This window comes from Tupaia chinensis, unplaced genomic scaffold (genome assembly GCF_000334495.1).
Source record: "Tupaia chinensis unplaced genomic scaffold, TupChi_1.0 Scaffold000602_1, whole genome shotgun sequence".
NCBI classification, from domain to species: Eukaryota; Metazoa; Chordata; class Mammalia; order Scandentia; family Tupaiidae; genus Tupaia; species Tupaia belangeri.
The window spans coordinates 556,411-563,503 of NW_006160120.1; positions in this window are offsets into that span (position 1 = coordinate 556,411).

The window sequence follows — 7,093 nt, forward strand, 5'->3', positions numbered from 1 at the left end:
GGGTTGGGGCAGGGGGTGGTACTGGCTCCTGCTTTGCCTCCATGCAAGGAAATGATGCTCTTTGACAGTGTGACGTTCTGGGCTGTGTGTCCTCGGGCAAGTCTAAGAATGCCTGTGAAACGCCACTTTGCGGTCCTCCAGGTGGTGCAGTGGTTAAGGGACTGGGCACCCACAGGGCCAACCGCAGTTCAAGTCCTAGACCTGGCAGCTTGGAAATCATGCTGGGCATGTGTATGTGCATGCCTAGTATCCCAGGATGAGAATGGAGGAGAAGGGATTGCTGTGTGGACGTTCCCCCAGGGGGTGATTTCTCACCGTCTCTCAGCCTCGCTCAGGTGAGTGTGTATATGGTCTATGGCAATAATCTTAAAAAAGAAAAGAAAGACAAAAAAGCCACCCACCTGCAGACCCTCACATCTGTGGCACACTGCCTGACTGGACAAGGCTCTGGGACCCGGGACACATGGGCTGCCTCCCAGGACTTGGCCCGTGTGCTGTCCTGGGTTGGGGCAGGGGGTGGTACTGGCTCCTGCTTTGCCTCCATGCAAGGAAATGATGCTCTTTGACAGTGTGACGTTCTGGGCTGTGTGTCCTCGGGCAAGTCTAAGAATGCCTGTGAAACGCCACTTTGCGGTCCTCCAGGTGGTGCAGTGGTTAAGGGACTGGGCACCCACAGGGCCAACCGCAGTTCAAGTCCTAGACCTGGCAGCTTGGAAATCATGCTGGGCATGTGTATGTGCATGCCTAGTATCCCAGGATGAGAATGGAGGAGAAGGGATTGCTGTGTGGACGTTCCCCCAGGGGGTGATTTCTCACCGTCTCTCAGCCTCGCTCAGGTGAGTGTGTATATGGTCTATGGCAATAATCTTAAAAAAGAAAAGAAAGACAAAAAAACTCCCTCATTTTCCTGATCTGTAAAATGGGGCTGGCTGGCAGCACGGTTGTGAAGACGCTAACAGCTGCCACTTAGGAAAACACCCTGATTTAAGCCGTGCTCTAAGCATGTCCTTTAATCCTCACAATAACTCCAGAGGTAGGTGTTATTATTTCCATTTTCAGATGAAGAAGTGAAGACCCACGGATGTGGAGCCACGGCACAGTCATATGTGGAAGTGAAAGTCCATGAAATAAACCCTGGGGACCACACACATAGTAGGTCAGAGCACACAGTGGCTCTCTTCTCCAGGGAAGATAGACAGGGGGACTTTGGTCTCCCGGAGGACTGTGCGGGGGAAGCACGGCAGAAAGTGGAATGAAGAGACATCAGCCCAAGTTAGAACAAGCCCCTCATCCAGCTGGGCAGCAGAAGCAGGGTGGAAAACCGGCTTCAGCCCCTCAGAGCCAGAGCTGGGGATCCCCCACACTGTGAAGCGAGAAAGGCCATGGTGGGGAGGGCTCTGGGCTCTGAAGAGGGAGTGCCTTGGATCTGCTTCTCTCCGTGGGTAGGGGGAGAGAGGGTGGAGGTGGGCTGGGCGAGGGTCTTCACGGGTGCCGAGGGGGTTGATGCTGACAGTGGCTGAGCAGACCCAGGCTCAGACTGAGGGGATCCCACTCCGGAGACAGGTGGCTTTGCCATGTCCCTGCCTGGGAGTCCCTGGAGGCTGCGCTGAGTCCCCAGCTGTGACAGGAAACACAGGCCAGTGACAGGCGGCCAAGGGGCAGGAATAGCATTTCCTGGCTGGTGCTCATCCTCTAGCCCCTCCCACTGCAGAAGGTCCATGTGCCCCCTCCACACACATCTCGTTTAGCACCGCTAAATGGCAAGCCCACAGGCGCCGCGACGGAAGGGGCCGCCATAATGAACTCCCATTGGCTTCCTTCACGATATCACTGCCTTAATTTACGAGGCCTGAGTGAGTCTCATTTCCCCAGCGCGCGTTGAGTAATTAACTATTAATAAAAGCATTACTGAGTTAACCATGGGGGCATGTTTAATTCATGGGGCAGCCTGGGAACAGCATAGAGGCTAGGACTCGTTGGGTGGGGGATTCCTCCTGGAGCCAAACACTGACAGCGCGTGTGACCCACCAGACTCTGGGCCCCCTGCAGGGGGCCATTCTTCCTGTCCCTACAGAGGACCCAACTCCAGGAGTGTATAGAGACCGCCTGCCATCCCAATCCCAGGCCTGCAGAGTGGAGGGGAAGAAAGGCGGGATGTGGGGGTGAGCCTGGGAGAAGGGCTCCGTGCTGGGCAGCCGACTGAGTGACCCTGGGCAAGTCACTTAGCCTCCCTGGGCCTGCATCTCACCTGGAAAGTAGGGGTGCTAATAACGTCTCTGGGGTGGACCGCAGGATCTCCGGGTCATCACCGTTAGGGTCTCCTAATGGTGTGGAGGGGAATAGCTGCTTGTTCCAGAGAGCATGGCTCAACAATCTCTATCAGGATCACCTCCTCACCCAGGGACTTGTGGGCTTCTTAGAGGATCCCTCCTTCTCTTCTGCCCTGGGTGCCTCTGGCCAGTCACGGTGAGCTGTCCTCATCCTCACGCTCACTATAGGCCCTCTGGGCCTTTGCATCTGCTCTTCCTGTGCTCTGCCTCTCTTCTGCCTGCTCAGCAAACTCAGTCTTTGAGACTCAATTCAAAAGGGTGGACTCTTCCCGGAGGTCCTCGCTCTCCTCCTGACCCAGACAGAATGGGTCCTCCCTTCTCTGCAGCTTCTCACATACGCTCTTGTTATGGCACCCACCATCGTTCACTCTTTTTTTTTTTGGAAAGGTTTTCGCTACAGGACGCGTATGCTTGCCAGAAAGACAAAGAGAGAGAGAGAGAGACAGAGACAGAAAATGAGAAATCACCCTCCCAGGGGGATGGCCACGCTGCGATCCCTTCTCCTCCATTCTCCTCTCGGGATCTTGGGCACGCACGCACACGCGCCCGGCGTGAGTTTAAGCCACTGGGTCCGGGACTTGCAGTCGACTAACTACATGGGAGTCCAGCAACATAGCCATTACGCCAACTGCTGGTCCCCTGATCGCTGTTTCGAAGTTTTCAGTAAGTCAAGCCAGTGGTTCTTTAAACTTGCGGGTCAAGAACATGCCCCCAGAGACCAGCAGGTGGTGTAATGGTTAAGTCGCTGGACTCCCTCCCACATGGCCAACCACTGTTCGAGTCCCAGACCCAGAGGCTTGAAATACACTGGGTATGTGTGTGTGCACGCCCCAAATCCAGAGAGGAGAAAAAGAAGGGATTGCAGTGTGGTCATCACCCTGGGGGTATTTCTCATTTTTTCTCTTTCCGGTGAGCACATGCATCCTATAGCAAAAATCTCTCCCCCCAAGAACGTGCTCTCAGAACGTACAAACACACATACACACCAGATGTAGCTTTCCTCTTCAGGGATCCTTGGTCATCCCTGAAGCCTTGACACTGGGTGTGGTGAATCCTGTAATGGGTGCTCAGATCCTCCCGGGAATGAGGGGCTTCACTGGCAGCATGGTGGAAGACATCCTCTTCTTTGGAGAATGCTGGTATGAAGAAAGCTGCCTCACCCGAAGTCACCACCTTCGAGGGGAGGCCTGTTTCCAATGACAGGTTGATGTCAGGGCTCCAAGACCCCTCTCACCCCAATTAGGGAAAACTCTTGAGAGCCATCTCCGTGCCGGAGCTCCCCGAGGGCTGGCTGAGGTCCTCACTGGGATGCTTGAAGCTGTGTCTCCCTCCTCCCTTGTACTGTTGTCTGTCCGAGTCCACGTTCCAGTGGTTGCCCTGCCCTCCAGTCTCTATCAGAGTCCAACTCCCAAGAAATGCTCTGGACTAAAACCCTGAAGTGAGACCAGCAGGTGGCTATGTTGCTTGACTCCCATGCAGTCAACTGCAGTTTGAGTCCCGGACCCGGTGGCTTAAACTCATGCTGGGCACGTGTGCGTGCATGCCCAAGATCCCGAGAGGAGAATGGAGATGGGATTGCAGCGTGGCCATCACTTTCTGTCTCTTTATCTCTCTGTCTTTCTGGAGAGCGCACGGGCCCTATAGCAAAAACAAAAACAAAAACAAAACAAAAACCCTCTGGGTGGGGAGGAACAAAACAAAACCCTGCAGAAGTTTCTTGAGGACAGGGACAGTGTTTTAATGACTTCATGTCTCCAGCAGCTACTGCCGGCAGGGCACCCGGTAAGTGCTCCAGAAACACGCACTGAATACATTTTCATGCATTCTCTCCGGTTCTCTGTTCTGTCCCTCTGTTGTCCCCAGCAGGAGCGTTCTCATCAGACATCCGGGAGAAATGGATGACCCCCCAGCAGGAAGCCAACGGAACTGAGGGCTGTGGGCCTCTTCACGGAGATGTACTAGCTGCCAACGAAACTGCCAATAACCATGGGAACGGAGGTCAAGCTAACTGGCCACTCTAAAGCAGGGATGAAGGGGCCTGGCTGCGGTCTGGGCTGCGTGGTTGGGGCGAGGGCTAGTGGGATGCCAGAGGCTGGTGGGAATGGGTGGTCCAACGAGGTGGGAGTGACTTCTTATTGGGGAGATCACTTAGAGCTTAGAACCTGTGAAAACCCCCTTTAGTTTCTACTATGGAAAATCCCTTCATAGAACAAGTATCCACGAGGCGCCTCATCCGTGCCAGTGCTATGGCCAGGATGGCAACCTGGGGGTGGGGGCTCTTACGTTGGCTCCTCCTCTCACTTTGTCACCAGGGCAAGTTACATGACATCCTCACTGCTGGCGTTAGTGGCTATGTGTCCAGCATGGTGGGGACTGCTTTCTATGTGTTGCTCTATTTCATTATCACAGTAGCTTTATTAGCAGATGTATATTATTCCTCTTTATAGCCTCAGATGGATCAGCAGCACGTCCGACAGGGCACAGCCAGCCCCCGGCAGAGGTGTGAACTAGGTCTGACTGCACCCCCAGGCTGTGTTCTTGCCCTTCCCTTGTGCTTAAGCTCTCTATGAAGTCCACATCTGCAGCCCTGAAGTAGGTATGACCACTTCCTGCCCCACCGGTTGCTGGGGATGAAATGACTTAGCTGAACAGCTGGGGCGCCCAGTGAACCATCCCTTCTGTTCTCTTCCCCACCCCCACCCCACCTCGACTCTTTCCAGGGCTGGAAGGGTGGCTTTGGGGTCAGTGGCGTCTGCCACGTGGCCAGCACACATCGAATGTTGTCAACCCAAATGGATGACCTGGGATGTCCCCCCAGGTCACTGGACCACCAATGGGGGGTCTGTCTCGGCCCATCACTCGTCCATGACGCAGAAAGCTGTGGCATGCACCACAGAGAGAACTGCCCTGGTGCCACGTAACTATGCTCTCAAGCCACTGGGAGTTTTGTTTTTCACAGAATGGAGCAGAAATGGAAACGATCCCTTGCACCCTCAAGGCACAGAAGGGTACTAGGACGAGGAGGGAGGTATCAGGCCAGGTCCTGTCCGATGGCTTGTATCTCCCACACAGGCAAGCGCGAGCCCGCTCTCAGCCCACGGTGCCAGGGGCAGACCCCGCGTCTATCGAGGGCACTCACTTCCCTTCCACCATGGGCTCCCGGGAGAGGTGGCGGGCATGTGAACACTTAAAACTTGGATCTTCAGGTCAGCCCTCCCCCTCTTCCTGCAGAAGCCTGGGAGCTGGAGCTGTGTGGGGACAGACACTGGAGCCTTGGAGAGACAAGTCACATCCTCAGCTTCCTTCAACCTGTGCAAGCGCTGAGTTGCCATGGCGACGCTGCAGCCCTGAGATGCAATGGCTGCAGTTGGCATGGGTGGTTCAAGGGCTCACAGTCCAGGGTGGACGCTGCCTGGCCTGGGGGGCCAGGTGACTGGGTGAGTGGGTGGGGAAGGAGGAACAGAAACAGGAGCCCTCCTCTAGGCTCAGCTGGCAATTGTCACCAGATGAGGGGCTGTCATTGAACCCAACACGCAGCCATGAGGGCCCTGCTCTGCACCCTGTAATTACTGCACCAGACAGCGGCACTTGCTCCCTGGGCCATGGGAGGGGCTGCGGGAGAAGACAGGGCACTCTCATCCACCTGAGCCAGCGGGTTGGCGGCAGCCTGCATCCCAAGCAGCCTGAAGAGGTGGGAAGAGGCCCGGCTGCTCCTTGGCTGGCTCTCCCCATGTCGTCTGCTGGAGATCGAGTTCTCTTTAATCCTGGCTGCAGAGTTTGCAGAATCCAAGGGGGGCAGAGGTGCAGGAGCCAGATAAGGCTTGATTTGGTGCCCTCGCTGCTACACCTCCAGGCGCTGCAGTCTGTGCTGGGAATCTGAATCGGAGGCAGAGCTTGGTTCTAATTCCTCCTAAGCATGGAGGCTCGGATGGCCTCAGGCCAGTCACTGCCCCCTCCTGGGCCTGTCTCCTCAGCTATAAAATTAAGAAAAATTCTCTTCTTCAGGATTCTCCTAGAGCAGGGCAGCCTGGTCTGTTCTGTAAACACGGTTCCACTGGAACCCAGCCACACCCTCATTCCTGTCTGGCTGTGGCTGGCACCTTGCTTGCCGCTGCAAGATGCCACATGGTCCCCGCGCCGAAAACATTTCCTACCTGGCCCTGTACTGAAAGTTCTCCTGGGCTTGGTTGGCAACGTGAGCTTCAGGGGTTCTAATCTGATTCAACCTTTTTTTTTTTTTTCTAAGACAAGGTCTTTCCATGTCACAGTCCTGCTGCCTTAGCCTCCCAGCTGGGACCACAGGAGGGCACCATGCCTGGCTCTTTTCAGAGGAACATCCCAGAACTCAAGATCCTCCTGCCTCAGCCTCCTGTTGCCAGGTTACAGGCACACACCAGGCTCAGCTGCGGAGCAGCAGCCTAGCAGTGTGCTGGGCCTGATGAGAACAATTTTCTGATAAGCCTCACCCGGTCCCACCTGTGAACACCCACTGTCTTTCAAGGTCCCCCTTTCTGCCGGGATTGGAATAGTGAGGGCAGGTGGGCTGGGCTAGGCCGCAGTGCGGTGCAATGGCGCCACCTGCTGCGAGTGCTGGAAAAGCTCATGCCTGCTCAGCGTTGGCCATGGGTCTCCTGAAGCAGGCAAGCAGCTCACAGCGCTGCCGGGTAGGCTTAGGCCACAGGGGACTGGAGCCAGGCCTCTGCCCGTTCTCCCCATTTTAGAGAGAGGCCTGCGACCTGGAGATGGGCAGGGCTTGCCTCGTG